The 22,494-nt window shown below is 38.4% G+C and overlaps 1 protein-coding gene across 45 annotated transcripts in view; it reads left to right on the top strand.

The window, feature by feature from the left end:
• EPB41L2 (erythrocyte membrane protein band 4.1 like 2) overlaps positions 1–22,494 on the top strand; it is a 392,946-nt gene that overhangs the window by 11,782 nt on the left and 358,670 nt on the right. For 2 of the 45 annotated variants that reach the window (XM_067010793.1, XM_067010749.1), the window contains exon 2: positions 5,582–5,765. The exons of 41 other annotated variants lie outside the window; for them this stretch is intronic. The gene's annotated coding sequence lies outside the window, so the exon portion shown is untranslated. Of the gene's footprint in view, positions 1–780; positions 975–5,581; positions 5,766–22,494 lie in introns of those variants that run through there. 2 more of the 45 variants (XM_067010760.1, XM_067010755.1) reach the window with 2 other exon arrangements.

Raw genomic sequence — 22,494 nt, 5'->3', positions numbered from 1 at the left:
TAAATAGAGAGTGGGATTTACACTAATGTAAAGATACACACATTAGCAATTTTTGTGTATGCGTTTTGGGGAAAGTGAAACAAAAACGGAGGGTCTGAATAAGGCAGTGGCTGTGAGGTCTGAGAAGCTCTAGGAAGATCCCAGGGCTCCTGAGTGCATGTGCTTAGTGTCAGTTAAGTTGCCGAGTGGGTTTTAGGGATTTATTAATTCAAATACTCTATTCATTAACATGTAGAAGATGTTATAGACAAATAGATCAGGACGGTAGTATCTCCCCAAAATGTGGTGGTATGTTAAAATGATTTGAGGTGGTGCACAGATGAATCTTTTTCTTTTAATGGTTAAATATGTGTGCATCAGAAAAATATCCAAGTACTTCAAAACTGTGATTACACTGATATTACTTAGTATAAGGCTAAAGTAGGTATTTTAAAGTGACTTGATTTAAGGATAAGTATTACATAAATAATAATACAGTAGCTGTTTGGATTTGGCAAAATTATAAAGTAGGTCTGATTACTAAAGCCTGAGAAACTTTGGGCAGGTTTAAAAGATTTCTCCTAATAGATAAAATAAAACTGTATATGCTGATTGTGGCATAGACTTCCAAGTTTTCTTTTGTAGAAATTAACACTTTTTATTTTTAAAGTTTATTTTTTGGTATTCTTTTCAAAATCGGTCCTCAGAACATCTTCTCATTTGATTCTTTTTTTTTTTTTTTTCTTTTTTTTTTTTGCGGTACGTGGGCCTCTCACTGTTGTGCCCTCTCCCGTTGCGCAGCATAGGCTCCGGACGCGCTGCGCAGGCTCAGCAGCCATGGCTCACGGGCTTAGTTGCTCCGCGGCATGTGGGATCTTCCCGGACCGGGGCGCGAACCCGTGTCCCCTGCATCAGCAGGCAGACTCTCAACCACTGCGCCACCAGGGAAGCCCTCATTCGATTCTTAAACCAGTTTTGTACCAGAGTTCTGACAGGTAAGCAAAGTGAGTTAGGAAGGGGTTAAACTTACTCAAAGCCATTCAGCAATTTAGTAATGGAGCTTCAGGCACGGCCAGGGTCTCCCTGTGTCCAGAGTTGTTCCCTCTACTGTGTCCTCTTTTGATGTCAATGGACTTGCCAATTGAAGTTTTCTTGGAGAACTTAGGAACCCTGCCAAGTTTTATAGCTGGGAGGGCTGTCCTGTAGCTTTTATATATTTGTATCTTGAACCCTGAAGGTAGACAGAGCTAGGTCTTCCAAAAATAGTTCAATAAATGTGTCAACATTTTCTAATACTATTGAAAAAACAAGGAAGTGGAAGTCCTATGGGATTATTGGAAAACGGTGCCAAGTGCTTTCACAAGTATTTGAAAAGCAAATGTGGCACTGTGGTCATATGCTAGACAATGGTGCATATTTAGCCTTCATTTTGGAGCCCTTTTTTTTTTTTTTGGCGGTACGCGAGCCTCTCACTGCTGTGGCCTCTCCCATTGCGGAGCACAAGCTCCAGACACACAGGCTCAGCGGCCATGGCTCACGGGCCCAGCCGCTCCGCGGCATGTGGGATCCTCCTGGACCCCGGGGCATGAACCCGCGTCCCCTGCATTGGCAGGCGGACCCCTAACCACTGCACCACCAGGGGAGCCCGGAGCCCATTTTTATATATGATAATCTTTTACTTTTCCCCAGTACTCTCTGTTTAATTGCAGACTCTGGGAGAAAAGCTGCTAAATGAACATTTTTCTTGAAAAGTTTTCTTTAATTCACTTCTCTTAGGGAGAAAAAGGCAAACTTCTGTTTTCTTAATAAAATGAATACAAATTGTATATGGGAAAGATTAGAGTGGCAAGTAATGAGTGGGGTCTGTCCGCTGACAAAGGAATCAAGAGTTTATCCACGGGCTTGTAACAAGAACTGTTTTTGGATCTTGGCCATTAAAATCAACATCAATAAAGACTGCGTCTTAATTTCCTTAATGCTAAGATTGTCTGTTTTAAATTACGCACATAAGGCAACGTGAATACATTCTTCCTTCCAAGATCTCGCACCACCTCAAACAGAAAAATAAAGGTGCAGGGAAGAGATTCTTCACTTGTGCAGTTCTGCAGTGAAGGGCTTTTGCTGTGGGCAGCATGTGTAGTGCATATGTGGCTCCAACTTTTCTCCTAATTGAGGCCAGTTCACTTTCATCCTCAGTGCTGCCAGCTTAAATGGAAAGACTCGAGGGTGGAATCTAGAGCATTCTATAGATCTGTGTGTTACTTGCTCTGTGCAGCACACATGTAGCAATGGAGGATAATATGGCTCTTTTTTTTTTTTCTCCCCTCCCCAATATGGCTCTTTTTTAAAGGACCTTCTTTTTTGTTGTTCTTGTTAGGTTTTTTAAGCCATGTTTTTGCTGTATCTGATTATCTACTGAAGTGTTTTTTTTGGAGAAAGAATGTACCATTGTCAGCTATAGAAAAGTATTTTTTCTTTTTTAAACTTTTTATTATGGAAACAAAATATTCAGAAGTAGAGAGAATAGTAGTGTAATGGACCTCGTGTAGCCTCACTCAACTTTGACAATTACTAGGACACGGCCAATCTTATTGATACACCCCACCCCCATGATTTTGAAGCAAATTCCAGATAATTTCATTTCATATAATTTCATTTGTAAGTAGGTAAGATTCTCCCCCCCCATTGGCATGTGATCACCAAAATAAAGTCCATGTTCATTACTGATTTTGTAGAATTACAGAAATTAGTTCATTTATGGCATATTCAGTTTTGTTTTGGGGATAAATATCTGAATATTGTTTTTTTTTTAAAACATTTTTATTGGAGTATAACTGTTTTACAATAGTGTGTTAGTTTCTCCTTTACATCAAAGTGAATCAGTTATACATATACATATGCTCCCATATCTCTTCCCTCTTGCCTCACCCTCTCTCCCACCCTCCCTATCCCACCCCTCTAGGTGGTCACAAAGCACAGAGGTGATCTCCCTGTGCTATGCGGCAGCTTCCCACTAGCTATCTAATTTACATTTGGTAGTGTATATATGTCCCTGCCACTCTCTCACTTCGTCACAGCTTACCCTTCCCCCTCCCCATATCCTCAAGTCCATGCTCTGGTAGGTCTGTGTTTTATTCCCATCCTACCACTAATCTTTTCATGACATTTTTTTTTTTCTTGGAGTCCATATATATGTGTTAGCATACGGTATTTGTTTTTCTCCTTCTGACTTACTTCACTCTGTATGACAGACTCCAGGTCTATCCACCTCATTACAAATAACTCAGTTTCATTTCTTTTTATGGCTGAGTAATATTCCATTGTATATATGTGCCACATCTTTATCCATTCATCTGTCGATGGACATTTAGGTTGCTTCTATGTCCTGGCTATCGTAAATAGAGCTGCAATGAACATTTTGGTACATGACTCTTTTTGAATTATGGTTTTCTCAGGGTATATGCCCAGTAGTGGAATTGCTGGTCATATGGTAGTTCTATTTGTAGTTTTTTTTTTTTTTTTTTTTTTTTTTGCGGTACGCGGGCCTCTCACTGTTGTGGCCTCTCGCGTTGCGGAGCACAGGCTCCGGACGCGCAGGCTCAGCGGCCATGGCTCACGGGCCCAGCCGCTCCGCGGCATATGGGATCCTCCCGGACCGGGGCACGAACCCGTGTCCCCTGCATCGGCAGTCGGACTCTCAACCACTGCGCCACCAGGGAAGCCCTATTTGTAGTTTTTAAAGGAACCTCCATACTGTTCTCCATAGTGGCTGTATCAATTTACATTCCCACCAGCAGTACAAGAGTGTTCCCTTTTCTCCCCAGCGTCTCCAGCATTTATTGTTTGTAGATTTTTTGATGATGGCCATTCTGACCGGTGTGAGATGATATCTCATTGTAGTTTTGATTTGCATTTCTCTGATGATTATGATGTTGAGCATTCGTTCATGTGTTTGTTGGCAATCTGTGTATCTTCTTTGGAGAAATGTCTATTTCTGAATATTGTTTTGATCAGTGAGAGCAATTTCATCTAAGTTTTAATCCGTGAAAGCAGTTTCATCTAAATGCAGCACTGTGGACATAAGGGAAATGCTTTAGCCAGTTCTTGAAGACCTAATTTCTAAACCAAATCTGAACTGACTTTCAAATTCTAGTATATTCTCATGGTAATGTTGATGTTCTGTGAATTGTTTTTCCATGGCTCCTGCCTATGTTAATACTAGATTTTAATGTTCTTTTAAAAAATTTTTTACATTTTATTTATTTGTTTACTTGAAATATAGCTGAATTACAATGTTGTGTTTTAGGTGTACAGCAAAGTGATTCAGTGATTTTAATGTTTTTATTAGGTGTACAGCAAAGTGATTCAGTGATTTTAATGTTTTTAGATTTTTCTTTTTTCTTTCCCTCTCTCACTTCTTCTCTCCTCTGTCTCTTTCATTCTTTTGCTTAGCATAGTTTAGTGGCAATATGTTGGAACCAGACCAAGTGAAACTTTTTTTTTTTTTAAGCTGACTGAAATTTAATGGAACTATGCAGTTATGAAATCACAGCAACCTGCCATGTGTATAGTTTGTGTGGCTGTACAGAAGGGAAAGTATATGCTTTAAACATTCGTCATTGGACTTCCCTGGTGGTGCAGTGGTTAAAAGAATCCACCTGCCAATGCAGGGGACACGGGTTCGAGCCCTGGTCTGGGGAGATCCCACATGCCGTGGAGCAACTAAGCCCGTGAGCCACAACTACTGAAGCCCGCGCGCTTGCTCCACAACAAGAGAAGCCACTGCAATGAGAAGCCACTGCAATGAGAAGCCCGCACACCGCAACGAAGAGTAGCCCCCGCTCACTGCAGCTAAAGAAAGCCTGCGTGCAGCAATGAAGACCCAACACAGCCAAAAATAAATAAATAAAATAAATTAGTTAAAAAAAAATTAAGAACTTAAAAAAAATACGTCATATACTAGTTAAGAAATCATACTAGAACGTTGGCATAATAGACAAAGCTGACACTTAATAGTTGAAGTGCTTTTCCTGATTAACAGGCATGATTTTTATGTTGGAGATAGTTTACTTTATATTTTAATTTTATTTTTAAATTAAAACGTATTTTAATATATTTTTTGTAAAGATATCACATATTGAATTAGAAAATATTGATAACAATAGAAAACATTTCCTAAATACTTAATATGTGTCAGACACTATTCTACAGGCACTTTTACACATATTTTCATTTAATCCCACAGTAACCCTGGGTGATAGGTACTGTTTGTTCTAGGTTTGCCTCATAAGAAAACTGAGGCACCACAAGATTAATTTGCTCAAGGTCACTCAAGTAGTTCATGGCAAAGTGGGGATTTGAACCCAGGCCATTTGAGCCTATAGTCATAACTACTTTCCTATATTATACCTGAGAATATGTAAATTCCTCTTTGTACCCTGTTTGTACTTGCATTTCCCTCCCCAGAGGAACCATTTTGAACCAGAGCCAATGCTACACTATTGTATAAGGGTATAATTTGATCACTGGGTGGGTATTTTTCATTGAGAAACTTGAAAGCTGTGTTAATGAGATTCTACTCATGTTCCTTTACTGGCTTTAGTTATGAAGAAGAGAGGAAAAGTGGAAGCAAGTGGAAAGGAAAAGTGGTCACTGCTGAAGTGTCTTCCACCCACCCTCAAAGGAGCATTGAGCCCATCTGTATTGTTGACAGGTCACAAAGGAGCTTTTGAAGCCAGTACTTCAGAGCACCACTGAATCTTCAGTTGAGTACCTTGAAGTACCAGGTATATTGTTGGAACATTGGTCATTGTTGGTCTGTCCTAAAATGTGTAGACTGTTGTGGGAGTTTGTCTGGGTCTAAAGTGACTGGAATTTTAACAAACCAGGTACCTGATACTCTCCCCGCCTTTTTTTTTTTTCTGAAAGGAGAGGAGGGTAGAAAGAAAATTGTTTTAGCCCCAAGTTTCAGTCTCAGTTCACCAATTACTAAGCGTGACATTGAGCAAGTGATGTTGCTTCTTGTGTCTGTTTTTCTCTTAAGTGGTTCAGTTGCCCTGAACTAAGTCCAAATCCATTTAAGATGTCTTCTGTGGCTCATTTATTTGTCTCTGTTTGTGGAGAAGGTAATTGCCTTTCCTTATAGGAAAAACACAGACAAAAAACTTTGGCAAAACATTTGATAACGTTTTCATGGTGTCTTTATGGCAGCATTGGGAAAAAACTGTAGTGGAGGGAATCTGTGGTGGTATTTGTTACTGAAATTTTAACCTTTGTCATCTTCTATCCAAAATATTTTTGCCAGTAATTTTTATGATGACAGACAAGGGCTGCTGATCAGATTTACAGATTTCATGGACGTTTGTAGGGAAACCAAATAAGGCTTGTACAGATTGTCTTGTTAGCTACAAAATGGGTTGAAATAAGATGAAAGTTGTTGGAAGTAAAACTTAAGTCTGTTTAAAAGGTCTTTGAAGGAGTTCTGAAGCAGGGTAGTCTTGGCCTTCTTTTCAATGTGAAGTTTTATTAAAAAGTAGTAGATGCCTTTTTATTCCTTTTATTGACTTCTGGTCTCACAACTCCAGTGGAATTGTTCTTTTCCAGGTAATAGATGGCTCTATTGTCAAGTCTATTGAACACATTTTCCCCTATATTATTTTTGACATTAGTCACCAACCATATTGTCTTTGAAATTCTCTCTTGACACTGTTAGAGCTCTTTTTCTATATTCCTTCTGTTCTTTGCAGGCTTCTTTTCCTCTGACTATCCCTTCAGTTTTTTTTCTGTTTCCTGGGGTTCTCAGCCTTTGATTCTGTCTTGACTAATTTCGTATCACCCAAGACTTCGCCTACAATCTTAGTCTGTTAACTCAAATCTCTCTCCAGGCTAAGTCTTCCTTTTCAGCTCTGGATCCTTATATGACTTAGAGGAATCTACCAACATCTCGAAGTTTTTAAATGAACATGTGAAATATTTTGTGCAGAATGTGGGCTTTAATTGATTATTTTCCTTTGACCTGGAATATTTTGTTCATTTTTTAAAATTAATTTTTATTGGAGTAGAATTGCTTTACCATGTTGTTAGTTTCTGCTGTATAGCAAAGTGAATCAGCTGTACATATACATATATCCCCTGTTTTTTGGATTTCCTTCCCATTTAGGTCACCGCAGAGCATTGAGTAGAGTTCCCTGTGCTATACAGTATGTTCCCATTAGTTATCTATTTTATACATAATATCAATAGTGTATATATGTCAATGTTCATTTTTAGGTACTACATTTTAAGGGGCATGTTGTGTGCACTAAGTTATATATTTGTTCAATAAAAATGAGTGGAAGCTTAGACAAACTGAGTCCATGTCCGTGGAAGGGTGCCTGGGATGTTGAGGTTAGGAGAAACCATAGCACATGAGGAACTAGCTGTTGAAATAACTGAAGGGGTAAGACTTGCTGGGGTAGGCAGCCTGTTGAGAGCTGTCTTTTGAGCACTGGCTTTCTAACTTTCTTAGGACAGAATCCATTTTGAGATTTTATATCTTGACCCTTTATTCAGTATGTAAGTCTATGTGTGTATATATGTGAATAACAAACAAGTTTCTTAAGTTTAGTTCTTAGCCTAGCTTATGTGCAGTGTGCTCAGATTTTCTTTTCTACTTAATAATAGTAATAGTAATAATAATAAAGTGCCAGTCAACAAACCACTTACTTGATTTCACAACTTACCAGTGGACTGATCTGTGTTGGAAAAATCCTTTTTCCATGGATAAAAATAAGAGATTCAGAGAAGGGAAGTTTTCTACCTGGTATGAGAAGAACTTTTTAATAGTTGGAGCAGGCAGAGAATGGAATGGGCTACCATGGGAGGGAGTGACTTTTCCACAGTTTGAAGGACCCAGGACAGAGGCTGATAGTCACCTCTTGGAAGGTGGGAGAAAGATTCATTGGGTGGGGGATGGGACTTTGTGACCACCAAGGTGTCTTACGAGTCTAAGATTTTATGATTCTCATTTTGATAAAATTTTTAATTTTATTAGCTAACTTTATTCCATATTTTTAAACAAAAGAGCTTCATTTGGGAAGTTTTAAATATATACAAAAGTAAACTGAATAGTATAATGACACCCCTACCCCTCATGCATTCTTATCACCCAGATTTAACAGTTATCAACTTATGGCCAGCCTCGTTTGATCTATATTTCTGTTCTCTTCACCCCAATTGTATTATTTTGAAGCACATCCCAGCCATCTCATTGTTCTCTTTGCACATATTTTTGTATGTATCTCTAAAAGATAAGACTTCTGAAAAAAAACCCACAATACCATTATTACACCTAAGAAATTAACAGCAAATCTTTAATATCAAATATTCACTGTTGAAATTTCAATTTGTTTTTGTTTTCTTTTGTAGTTTTTTGCTAGAACTAGGATCCAAATTAGGATCCACATATTGCGATTAGTGATTCTTTTTAATCTATAGGTTCTGTCTTTTATATTTCCTTGTAATCTAGTTTTTTGAAGAAACTGGATTGTTTGTCCTCTGTCATTCACACAATTTTCATTTTGCCGATTCTACCCCTGTGGTTTACTTTAACTTGTTCCTCTGTCCCATAAATTGGCAGTTACATACATAGGCTTTTATCAGCTTCAGGTTCAAATTTTAAAATATTTTTTTGGCATGAATATGTTATCGGTTCTGTTCTTTCTTAAGACCACTATGGAGTACACCAAAGCTAATTGTAAAGACGACTGGATTGCTTACTTAGTTCTTCATTTTCTGAAGTCATCCTAAGCCAAATTCCCCGTAAAAACAGATGGAACCACTTAGAAGTTTGGGAAGATAATAATCCTCTGCAAACACCACATCCAAATACAAATTACAAGAGTTTCTTGTCTAGCTTCATTTCCAAAAAAGAAAGGGAGAAAGCAGATGCCTTAGTAATTTCCTCAGACCACAAAGCAGGTTTTCAGTTAAAGTGAGACATTTTACAGTAAAGTCAGTCTTGATTTTTCTAGCACAGTATGGAAACATTGCAGTTTTGCTAGTTAAATTTCTTACCCAGTAAGCAAGTATTGTCAGTGACTACTCCCCCGATGCCCTTCTTCCTTGGCAGTTGGAAGTAAAAGAGTAAAAATGGCAAGATGGCAAGTCAGAAAGGAGTATATGTGGGGAATCAAATAATTGTGTTCTGTGGTGATCCTTTTGAAGGATATTTGTAATCTTCTTCTTACTTTTTATTATGGAAAATTTCAAATGTACAAATAAATAGAGAAGATAGTCTAGTAAATATCCATATCCCCACCACATAGTTTTTTCCCTCTCATGTATAGTATATTTTCTAAAATTGGGTATGGGGTCACACCGCTATTCACCAGAATCTTTTTTTCATTTGTTTCATTTGTGAGGCTTGTGGCATAGCCCTTACATCTTTTTTTCTTTGTTTTGTCAGTGTTGGTAAATCTTTTGCTAGGTTTTATTTTATTTTATTTTGGTTCATGTTTATTATATTAGGTGGTAGGTGAAGAAGATTATATTATTCAGTGAAGATGTTTCTATTATTCAGTGAAGATAGGCTGTGATTAGGCTTCATTCTCTGCCTTCTGTTTTAAAAACTTTATGTAATGGAAGCATACGTAAATAAAGAGAGATGGAGAGAGTAGAATAATGAATTCCCATGTGCCCATCTTCTAGGTAATTATCAACATATGGTCAACTTTGTCTCATTTATGTACCCACAAATCCCTCTGTTCCCACCCTGTTTCATGCTGGATTGTTTTAAAGCAGGTCCCAGACATATCACTTCATCCATAAATACTTTTTTGTATGTCTGGTAAGCAGTAAAAAAACAAAACAAACACAATTCCATTTACATCTAAAAAATTTAATATTTCCTTAATATCAAATATTCAGTGACTGTTCATATTTTTCCATTTGTTTCATAAATGTTTGTATAGTTGATTTGTTTAGGTTAGGACCCAAATAAGTTCTACATTACATTTGGTTGATAATGTCTCTTAAATATATTAATATGTAGTTTCTTTCTCCTCTTTTTCAGTTTACTTGTTGAAGAAACTGTGTTGTTTCTTTGGAATTTGCTGTCCTCTGGATTTTGTTGATTGCATTTCTGTGATAGTGTTTAATATGTTTCTCTTGTCTGAATTTCCTTTTAATTGGTAGGTAGATCTGAGTCTTAATAAGATTCACAGTTGGTTTTTGGTGGTGGTGGTATTGGTTTGGAGAATCCTTCATAGTTGTTGGTGTTTATTTCTTCAAGAGGTGCAATGTATGGTTAGCTTCTAACCATATTTTTTTCTCTGAATTACTTAAATTATGGAACTCATGACATTTTGCCGCAATTTCTTCATTATATATTTGTATAAAACATGAATATTTTCTCATTAACCAGAACACTACCATTATATATAACAATCAATTGCCAGTAGTTCTCTAATATTATCTGGTATCGAGTTTATATGAAAATCTCTCCAATCATCCCCATGACTTCCTTTATAGCTCATTTATCAAACCAGGACCCTATGAAGGAGCACATATATGGTTATGTCACTTAAGTCTCTTGTGACCTAAAATCGTTCTCCTTTCTCTTTTCACTGTCTTCTTATGACAGTAACCTGTTGGAGATGCAAGATGGCTGCCTAAAGTCTGGTAGAATTTTTTTTTTTTTTTTTGCGGTACATGGGCCTCTCACTGTGTGGCCTCTCCCCTTGTGGAGCACAGGCTCCGGATGCGCAGGCTCAGCGGCCACAGCTCACAGGCCCAGCCGCTCTGTGGCATGTGGGATCCTCCTGCACCGAGACACGAACCCCTGTCCCCTACATCGGCAGGCGGACTCTCAACCACTGTGCCACCAGGGAAGCCCTAGTAGAATTTTCATCTTTCTGGGTTTGTCTGGTTGTTTCCATGTGGTGATATTTAACTCAGTGTTCTATCCTCTTTATTTTTTGCAAAGTAGAATTTAAATCTAAAAGTGTAATTAGATTCAGAATAAACATTTTTGGTAAGAGTACTTAATAGCCAAGTTGTATACTTCTTATTGTATCAGATGAGGATCCACATAATATAGCTATCCCACTATTAGTGAAACTAAGATTGATTAAGATGATGACTGAACTCCCCGTTTAAAGTTATAGTTTCCCTTTTGAGATGGGCAGATAATCTTGGGGGAGTGAGACTTGAGTACCATACCAGTATTTAGCTCTTTATCAGTCTTTCACCTAATAATGTTAGTATCTATTGATGCTCCTTACCTGAATCACTTATCTCATTGGGAGTGGCAAAACGGTGATAAAGTGGGATTAAAAAAATTATGGTAAAATACATAGCAAAAATATACTCTCTTAACCACTTTTTTTTTTTTTTTTTGCGGTACGTGGGCCTCTCACTGTTGTGGCCTCTCCCGTTGCGGAGCACAGGCTCCGGACGCGCAGGCTCAGTGGCCATGGCTCACGGGCCCAGCCGCTCTGCGGCATGTGGGATCTTCCCGGACCGGGGCACGAACCTGTGTCCCCTGCATCGGCAGGCGGACGCTCAACCACTGCGCCACCAGGGAAGCCCATATCTTAACCATTTTTAAATGTATATAGTTCAGTAGTATTAATACATTGACATTGTTGCACAACTAATCTCCAGAGCCTTTTTCATCTCACAAAACTGGAACTCTGTACCCTAAGAGTTTTATCATTCCTTCAACTTTATAAGCTTGCAACTTTCTGTGCAAAATAGCTTTTTCTCGTCAATGTGGGCTATTTGATTACCATGAAATAGTTTTTAATTTCAAGTGTAGGGTTAAACAATTAAACAATTAAAAACTTAATTTTTCCCTTTACCAAATTTTAGAATAAGCCATTAATATATAATAGTTGTCTCAAGTTTTTTTGATTGGCTTGCGGATTTTTATATATTAAGTGCATTTCAATCAAGTACAGTCATTCTTTTTGATGTTCAAATTGTCCCAACTTTGGCCAGGGGCAGACCCTTCAAGTTGGCTCTTAAGTCCTTTTGACATGACCCTATCAGGTTTTGAAAGTAAGGGATATGTTTGTTTAAAGGCAGTAAAATTTTCTTTGGAGAATAGGGTCAAATCTCTCTCAGCCATAGCACAAAAAGCATCCATATTATAGAAAAGTGCCAAGAGTAGAGTAAAATCTGATATTAATTTGTCAACATAAGGAGAAACAGGGTGAAGTTAGATGACCTCTTAAGGCCTCTTCTCATTTTATATTTTGTGATCTTTTACCATATTTAAAATTGTTTTATTATTTTGTTATTATTGGAACAAAATATTTCAAGAGTTTGAATGTTGTCAGATTTTACCTTAAACAACATCTTTATTACTTTCTTCCTATTCTGATAGCTTCCTGGGCCAGGACTGGATTAAAGGACTGTAAGTTGGGAAATGTGAGGGTTTCAGCATGTTTTCACAGTTATAAAGTCCATCCTCAGAGGAAATAAGATGGGGTTTGCATCCTAACCTTTGCCTTTTATTCCAATAAAATGTGGCTAAACATTCCACATAAAGAAGGTCAACCTTTAATGCTCGATCAATAAGCTGCTGCCTCGTTTCCTGCAGACAGCTTTATTTCCTCTGATTTGAGTAAACAGATGAGGTTTCATCAGGAGGTTAACTGTATAACTGAATTTGTGCAGACCTGTTTTGTAGTGGGGTAACATCACAACGCTTATGTTTCCAAACCTCTGGAAGTTACCATCTGACATTTAAAAAAACTTGTTGGTTTTGAAATTTGACTTTTCCCAGTGTAGTTTAATGTGGATAATGGTCATCCCATAAGCAATAGTTCTTTTCCATTTAGTTGGTTTTCCTTTCCAGAATAAGTGTGGCTCAGTTTTATCCTTATGCCCCCAACAGACACTATGATGACTTTTTGGTTAGGAATTAGATATGAATGGTCAGTTGTTTTGAATGCTTTGAACACTTACTGAATGTTGGGCAGAAGTACAAACAATACAGCTACATACCATACTAATAAAAACAAAATGTTTTGCCTTGAAAAATGATTTCTTCTCCAAGAATAGAATTATTATGGAATTCTGTATTTATTCATCAGCGAGTTAAGTTTTTGAGTAAATAAAAGACTATACTGTATTTTAGTTAGAAGTATTTCTTTTCAATGTTAGGCGTGATTGGTTTGTAAAGTAACCCTCTATGATCATTTTTATATGTATGAGAAGATCATTAACTTTTTTAATGAAAGCCAACCCTTTAAAAATGTGTCAAGTTTCTTTAACTGCAGATACTGTGAATATTGTTGTATCTAGTAAATAAAGCTCGTTCTGTGAATTTTCCAGATGGGGACAGCAACTGGAAGAATTTGATTCATTTCTTCCCATTCGTAATATTAATGAATTGTGAATTAGTGCAATTGAAGTCTGTACTAGATTGTCTGTATAAGACCATAGAGGCTTGGTGTCTCTTGCATGAGAAATACCAGTGTATGTATTTAGAGAGGTAGTTATTTTCTCCATCATTGTAGCAGGATTTGAGATATAGGGAATATATATGATAAAATTGCTTAAGTAAAAACAAATTGGAGTCAGGTAAATTTAGAAATAAAAAGAAAAAAGCAAAAGATCTGCCCTCCACATACCTTCTATTCCTGAGCATATTTAAGCAATAGCTATAGCCTAACATACATTTTTATTGATGTTTTGTGTCTATATTTATATATGTTTTGTTTTTACATAAGAAGTATTTTTATTTATTTAGTATAAAATAAATTTATTTATTTATTTTTGGCTGCCTTGGGTCTTTGTTGCTGCACGTGCGCTTCCTCTAGTTGCAGCAAGCGGGGGCTACTCTTTGTTGTGGTGTGCAGGCTTCTCATTGCGGTGGCTTCTCTTGTTGCGGAGCATGGGCTCTAGGTGCGGGGGCTTCAGTAGTTGTGGTTCGCGGGCTCAGTAGTTGTAGCTCACAGGCTCTAGAGCGCAGGCTCAGTAGTTGTGGCACACGGGCTTAGTTGCTCCGCGGCATGTGGGATCTTCCTAGACCAGGGCTCGAACCCATGTCTCCTGCATTGGCAGGTGGATTCTTAACCACTGCGCCACCAGGAAAGTCCCTATAAGAAGTATTTTTAAAGAATATAATGACTGATAAACTCATTACTGTTCTCTGAAATGTCTAGTGGAAACTATTGAAGATTCTTTTCCATGAATATGATCCTTAAATGTTTTGGCACTTTAAAGTATAAAGATGAATAACATTTTTGAACAAAGGAAATCGTGATAATTAATAGTTGAGCCTGATTATTTTTTCAGTTTTAAAAAATGACAGGCATTTATATTCTTAAGAGCCAGTTCTTTTAAACCCTGGTCCCTGTGAAAGTGAGTCATTTCATCCAAGGTACAGCTCATATGTCAGATTATCCGTGAAGTCTTTTCTAATTTTCACAAGTACAGTTAATAATATCTCTATTGTCTGTGTCTTCCAAGAAATCTATTGGAAGTTACCAGGTTGGATTTCAAAATCCTAAACAGGTTAGTTTTTTTCATTATATAAATTTTTCCAGGGCAGCAACCCTGTATTACTTGAGTATTCCCAGTGACCAACATAGAGGAAAGCATTATATAGATGTTTGTGGGTTGAATGAAGACCAGTAAGTGAGGTTAAAGTTTTAATAGAGTTTAGACTATTAAATATTTTGCTTGTTTTGGAATAAGTGAATATACTTACTGATTTCGATAATCTTTTTATGGTTCAGAAACCTCTGAAGTGCCAATAGTAATGTGAATTGACTTATAGTTAGAATTTGAAACAGATTCTTTATGCAGAAGATTCAGATGATCAGCTAATAACAACTGCTTTTCTACCCAACACTGACTCACCCATCCTTTCCTCTTTCCTGCCCCTCAGTGGAAAAGATAGCCTCCTTTCATTCTGTGGATAAGTAAGCTCCTACCCATCACACCCTAGAATCCTATCCCCATCACTTTTGGCTGACTCAGAGATGTCCTTCTATTAATTAACTGCTAAACTGTTTTGTGTCTTTTTTCCCTTCTTCCAGACAATGGTTCTCAACCTTGGCGCTATACATTAATGTAGTCTAGGGACCTTTAGAAAAAAAACCCCTGGGCTCCAATAGAGATCAGTTGTATCTGAATCTTAGAATCATAGAATTGTAGAGTTGGAAGAAATAAAAGTTTTGTATTGTTTTGTTTTGTTTTACTTTATTTTAATTAATTAATTCAGTACTTCTAATTAAAGACTTGAGGAAGAACTCAGGGATTTGTAAATCTTCTCCATGGCTGCCATTTTCCATCTCTTCACCCCAGAATCATTGAATTCCATCTATTCAAGTCTTCTAAATGGTTTTCACCCCCTTAATCTCCATTTCCCAGGTTATTCTGTCCTCTTTGCTGTTATTTTATCATGTCCTTTTCCTGTTCTTAAGATGCTGTTCTTATGCTACTCTCCTGCTCAGTCACTTCGAGTAGCTCCCTTTTGCCGTCAGGAAAGTTGAAATTAGAAGTTTATTCACCCCACTGCCCGCCTTTGGATCCTATGCTCTGGCCAGAGAATTCTTCCCTGTCTTTTGAACAGTCATATATCTTTCTGAGTTTTCTTAAGAAAATTCCGGGCTTCCCTGGTGGCGCAGTGGTTGAGAGTCCGCCTGCCGATGCAGGGGACGCGGGTTCGTGCCCCGGTCCGGGAAGATCCCACATGCCGCGGAGCGGCTGGGCCCGTGAGCCATGGCCGCTGAGCCTGCGCGTCCGGAGCCTGTGCTCCGCAACGGGAGAGGCCACAAAAGTGAGAGGCCCGCGTATCACAAAAAAAAAAAAAAAAAAAAAAAAGAAAATTCCATAAACTGTGCCTAGACTTAACTTTCTTCTTTCACTTTGCCCATTGGTTCCTACACCAAATCATAGAATGTTAGCTTAAGAATATTTTAGCAGTCATTTAATTCAGACTTTTAAATTTATAGATGAAGAAACTGAGACTCTGAAATGCTAAGTTACCCCTGTTGCCCAGGCCACACAACCAATCAGCCTCAGACCCAGGTTATCACTCAGGTCTCTCTGTTCACTTTTCACACAACCTTTTTCTTTTAAGATGCAACTCATTCTAGCATTTCTCTCAGACTTTCTCTGATTACCTCAGAGAGTCTATTCTGGCCTCCAATCTTTGGTGCTATTTATTGTCTCGTGCCAGCATTTGTGCTTCTGTGTTCATAATAATTAACAATAACATTACTGACCTTTGGGGGCTTACTTACTAGGGCTTACTAGTTGAAGAACTGCAAACACTAGTCAACTAGTTAACTCATTGCTTATTTCATTTTTACCTCACAACCACGTGACGGGGTAGGTATTGTTATCCACATTATAGAAATAGAGAAGCCGAAGTATAAAGGGGTAAAGTCTGAAAAGATCAGTGCTTAGGTTTGAACTCAGGTCGGTCTTATCCCAAAGGAAAGCTCATCTGTGCTGTTTGTAGTCTTTTACTGGTAAACATCTTTTATTTTCCACTGGATTATAAATCTCTTGATAACAAGGAACAGGTCTTTGTATGTCTTTACAAATGTCTTTTATTTCCTGTAACATCTATCATAGAAGAGTTCAGTAAATACTTGTTGATTTCAGTTGGAAGGATCATAACTCGGTGACCACACTTTGAGGGTCAGGTATTCGTGTGCAGTGGGGAAGGAAGCAGGTGACCTGTGAAGCTTTTCTCAAATTTAGGCATTAGATCTAGGAAGGGGATGTAGGTATGGGGTTGACTGAAGTTTCCATGGAATGATGAGGGCAGGAGAGTTCTATAACTTTCCGTATTTAGTGGTTGTAATGAGATATTATCCCTTTATCTACCTGTGAGAGTTTGCAAGAGCCTCTCAGTGGCACATTGTCTTCTCTGGCTTTGTTTGTTGCATTGGGTGTTGCCTTCTTGAAGGAGTCCTGAATTTCTCTCTCAACCAGAGCATTAGCAAATACCTTTCCATATACGATTGGTCTTTTTAACCAAGAGAGGTCTTGGACACTTTTCTCAAATTCTTGAATTTTGTCTTCTTAACTGAGTGCTTCTGAACTTGTGGATCCTTAAGCTGTGCAAGTACATGTTGATTATGTGGGATGTGGGTTATGTGAATGATTGTCCTTTCGTAGTCAGGCAGTTAGGTGTGAAGAATCTTTTGTTCCTTCTTCCTGTTAGCAAAGTGACACCCTTAAGCTTTTAGGCATATTGGTTTCCCAGTTTTCTAGGGTTTGAGGTTATTAGTCTTCTTTGTTCTTTTGAAATAAGGCCCCACAGAATAATGTGCCAGCTTAATTTTGTAGCGATCAGGAGTATGGGAATGAACCCCCTTTCAGTTAAGGGAGGTAGATTTAATTCCCAGGACATTTGAATAACCTTTTGTAAAATGAATGTTTATGCATATCTTGAGAGGGAGGATAAGTAAAATAAATGGTCAAGCTAAACTGCGGGTAGAAAGAGCACTAGTTTAGGAGACTGGAGACCTGAGTTGTTCTAGTCTTTGTCATTAACAAGCTGTGTGGGTTTGGAAAAGTAACTCTGAGCTTCATTTTCTTCACTTCTCATTTTTAATGAGTTGGATTATATTACCAGCCCTCCCCCCACCCCATGTTGGTTGGTCTCAGATATCAAATTCACAGTTTCTGGCAGATATGAAACCATAAGTAATATTCTTATTTATTTGGGAAAACACAACTCTAGTATCAATTTGCAGCAGTATTAATTTTGTATTCAGAAGCCAGAATGCTGGCTTTATGGTTTCCCCATATTCAATAGGGGATGTTTTAATGGTCAGAAGTCCTTTCTGTGCTTATATCTTCAAGTAATGGTTGCTCACTATAAATTTAGCCCCCGAGTTTAATTTTTATTGTGGTAAAATACACATAAAAATACATAAAAATGTACATAAATTTACCATTTTGACCACTTTTTTTTTTTTTTTTTTTGCCGTTCCGGGGCATGTGGGATCTTCCCGGACCGGGGCGCGAACCCACGTCCCCTGCATCGGCAGGCAGGCTCTCAACCACTGCGCCACCAGGGAAGCCCTTGACCACTTTTTAGTGTACAATTCAGTAGCATTGGGTGTATTTTCAGTGTTGTGCAACATCACTACTATTTCCAGAACTCTCTAATCTTCCCAAACATAGCCTCCATGTGCATTAAACAGTAACTCCTCCTTCTCTCTTTTTCCCAGCCCCAGGAGACTTTCATTCTACTTTGTCTCTGAATTTGCCTATTCTGGGTATTTCATATATGTGGAATCATATAGTATTTGTCCTTTTGTGTCTGGCTTATTTCACTTAGCATAATGTTTTCAGAGTTCATCCATGTCATAGCATGTGACAGAATTTCATTTCTTTTTGAGGCTCAATAATGTTCCATTCTATAAATTATGCCGTATTTTGCTTATCCATTTATTCATGGACATTAGTGTTGTTTCTACCTTTTGGCTATTGTGCGTAATACTGCTTTGAATATTGGTATACAGATATTTGAGTCCCTGCTTTCAGTTGTTTTGGGTATATACTTCAGACTGGAATTGCTGGGTCATGTGGTAATTCTTAAATTTTTGAGGAACTGTCAAAATGTTTTCCACAGAGGCTATACTGTTCTACATGCCCACCAGCAGTTCTCAAAGGGTCCAGTTTCTCTACATCCTTGCCTGCACGTGTTTTTTCCATTAAAAAATTTATAATAGCCATTCTAATGGGTATAAATAAAGTGGTATCTCAATGTAGTTTTAACTCGCATTTCCCTAATGATTTAATGATGTCAGGCATCTTTTCATGTACTTACTGGCACACGAATTTCTTCTTTGGAGAAATGTCTTTTCAATACCTTTGCCTGTTTTTGAATTTTGTTGTTAGCCTTTTTTTTTTTTTTTTTTTCGATACTCATGCCTCTCACTGTTGTGGGCTCTCCCGTTGCGGAGCACAGGCTCCAGACGCACAAGCTCAGCGGCCATGGCTCACGGGCCCAGCCGCTCTGCGGCATGTGGGATCTTCCCGGACCGGGGCACGAACCCGTGTCCCTTGCATCGGCAGGCGGACTCTCAACCACTGCGCCACCAGGGAAGCCCTAGCCTTTGATTTTTAAATGTAGTATGAGTAAGGAAGGTACCATTATGAGGTAAGTATACTTACCTCAATGTTGGTATATATGTTAGGTTGTTACCTTACTGTTATTATTTTGGCTGGGCTAGTAGATAAGGAAACGTCCTCTTTCATACAGTTTCTCACCAATACAAATTCTCTGTACCTTGGGATATTAAGTGATATTAAGTAAATGGAACTTGGATTTTAAAGTTCAGGACCTGAGTCTTTGCCTTGGGCCAGTTAATCTGGCAAGAGGACATGTAATGTGCTGAGTTGAGGGTTGCGCTGCCTCACTACTGGTTCTTGGCGATTAAAGTATGAATCTGAATGTATTTTGCAAAGTGGATACTGCCATCGATGATTTTTTACTTTTGGCCCATTGAGTTATTGTAACCTGTATAAGCCAGTTTTTGAATTGTGAGACAAAAAAGGAAGGTAGATAAGCAACTTTCTTTAGAGGATCCAAAATTATTTTCTAAATTGCCCTGACATTCTCAGGAGCTGAAAGGAGATGAATGTTAGCGTATTTTATGGGTAAAAGAAAATGAGGGAAGGATAAAGCCCTTGTACTGTTCCACAGCGTTCTAAACTTGTGCTAACTCTCTTTAAGCAAGACTTCACTGAGCTGTCCCAAGGCTGTACCTTTTCTGTGGTTCCTAATATGATCATGTATAGGACACTATTTGATACATAAATTTGGTCAAGGGTTTATCTGGTCAGCATTTCATTTTTTTTTTTTTTTTTTTTTTTTTTTTTGCGGTGCGCGGGCCTCTCACTGTTGTGGTCTCTCCCGTTGCGGAGCACAGGCTTCGGACGCCCAGGCTCAGTGGCTACCGGGGCACGAACCCGTATCCCTTGCATCGGCAGGCGTACTCTCAACCACTGCGCCACCAGGGAAGCCTTGGTCAGCATTTCTTTGAGTGGTTGTCTTTTCAGATGTGTTTTTAGGGACATCTTTCTCAGAATCAAAGCCATCTTGAGATTGGCTGTATAGTTTAAACAGATGCCTGTTTCCTCTTCTCCTTTACACATTATTCCCTCGGAATCAATGGCTTTGTCATTTGTGGTTACACCCTCTTCTTCCTCAAGAAATCATTTCATGGCATTTAAAGAGGGAAATGTGTCTTCTACTAACGTGAATATTAAAATAGAAATTTTTTTCTAATTCTCTTTGGTATATTTTATTAAATGCTGCCTTTGGTATATTTTATTAAATGCTGCCTTTAGAATTGGAGAAAGGTTGAGATAGAAGATGTATTGTTAGAACTTCATAGTCACAATCCTGGAAAACACATCCATAATTTCCATGGTTCATTTTAGAGTGAATGTAATTAATAATCATGGGTTGGATTATTTATTTATTCTTTTGGTTATAAATGTTTATAATTCTACTGAATTTTTAGTATGTTTATAAATTATTTTCTTTTTTTGTTGTAATTCATATCATGGAAGAATCGAATGTAGAAATCTGGAAGTTTTGAACTGTAATATTGGCCAAGAGTTGGATTTAATTTGTAGCTAGTAAAATTTCCAGTGAATTAAATCAGATGATTCTAATGCTTCGAGTTTAGCATTTTTTTCTTTCAACCTCCTTATTAGCACAACCTGTTGAATTTGCTCCCTGTAGTTTGGAGCCATTTTGGTTACCTAGTCAGCCCTTTCTATGGCATTATTTTATTTTTTTTAATTTTATTTTAGTTCATTGTTATTCGTTAAGTGGCTTACTTGGTTATGCCTTCTTTGTTTAATCTTTGTACATTTTCTCATTCTTACTTGTTTGCTTACTTTTCTACCCATTAGTTTAAGTGAGCATTTAGATAAATCTGTTCTTTAATTACTTAAACCAACAATTCAATCATTTTGCCTTTTTTTTGGAGGCGTCTAGAAGGTATTTAGCACTGTGCTACATTTCAGTATTCTCTACCACTCTTTGTAATCTTTTGAATCAGTTAGAGCCTTTGGTGCCTCTAGGCGAAGGATGTCATTTAATTTATTAGCAGCTGTTGCTATATACATGTAATTATATTTGACTGCAAGTGCATTTTTACAAGATGAGTCTGGTGGAGTCATTATATAAATGGTTCAGATTGAAGAAATTATTGACCACTGAGGTAAGTGCTTGAGAAACTGCCTATTTAGAAATGACTACTGTGGATCTAAAATATGCAGGGAAGGTTGCATTTTTTTTTTTTTTTTTTTTTTGCGGTATGCGGGCCTCTCACATTGCGGAGCACAGGCTCTGGACGCGCAGGCTCAGCGGCCATGGCTCACGGGCCCAGCCGCTCCGCGGCATGTGGGATCTTCCCAGACCGGGGCAAGAACCCACGTCCCCTGCATCGGCAGGCAGACTCTCAACCACCTCGCCACCAGGGAAGCCCAAGGTTGCATATTTTACTCTGACCTTATTACCGAACAAAGGAAAGCTTATGTAAAAATAACTTGTCACTAATATTCTGCTTTCTGAAGATACAACAGCCTGTTATGCAACTAAGTCCTGGCGATTTAGTCAAGGGAGAAATAGTTTCAGTAGAAACCTGCTGGTGTATTGGCTTGGCCAGAAAGTTCGTTCGGGTTTTCCCCATGTTACTGATAGTTGTGGCAATTTATGGAGCATCTATTCCAACAGTTGGTTTTAAATACTTTACAAACAGGGGTAGGAGAGGCAGGGGTGAGAGCAGGAGGTTCAGGCAGCAGGAGGGTGGCTGAGAGCTGCCGTTTCATGAATGGCTGTGCTGCCTGGCAGTTAGGGAAGGGGTCTGGTCCCGCCCTCAGTCAGCACCGGAATCTGCCTCTGCCTCTTGCTGGCTTTGCTCTGGAGCTTGTCACTTCTCTGAGCCTCTGGTTTCTCATAGGGTTGCTGGAAGCACATAGCATAGGTTCCAGAATGGAGCAGCTAATAATTGATTCCATACCCTTCTTAGTGGACCCCTGACCTTCTGTTAAGGTAGTTGAAGAACTGGAAACTGGGCTTCTGAATAGTTGTGTAACTAGCTGTGTTGTTATAGTTGTGTGAGTGTGTGTGCATGACTGGGAGTCTGCATGTGTCTGTGGATGGCTGCAATAATCCATGTGTTATGCTCATTGGGTTGAGGATGCTGTGTGGGAAAAACAAAGCAAAAATCCTCCCCTGAGGATTTCAATGTTGGATAAAGGGCTCAGAACAATCAAATCTTGGTTCAGACTTTGAGGTAGTATGGCCACCAACAGCTGTGGAAGATTAGAGATCAACTTTCAGCAGTTTGGTAGCAGTTAAATGTCACTGGAATGTTTATGCACTTGCTTTGTAATTTGACAGGCATCTCAGAGTTTCCAAAGTAAATGTATAAAATCTAAGTCATTCTTTGGCGTATGAATCGTAGTCAGGATTCCATGGAGGGACATATCCTCTTAATTTTTGGAATTAACTTGGCAATTTAAAAATAGAAC

This window comes from Kogia breviceps, chromosome 13, assembly GCF_026419965.1.
Source record: "Kogia breviceps isolate mKogBre1 chromosome 13, mKogBre1 haplotype 1, whole genome shotgun sequence".
NCBI classification, from domain to species: Eukaryota; Metazoa; Chordata; class Mammalia; order Artiodactyla; family Physeteridae; genus Kogia; species Kogia breviceps.
The sequence above is the reverse complement of the archived record's forward strand: the minus strand, read 5'-3'. Positions and strand labels throughout refer to the sequence as shown.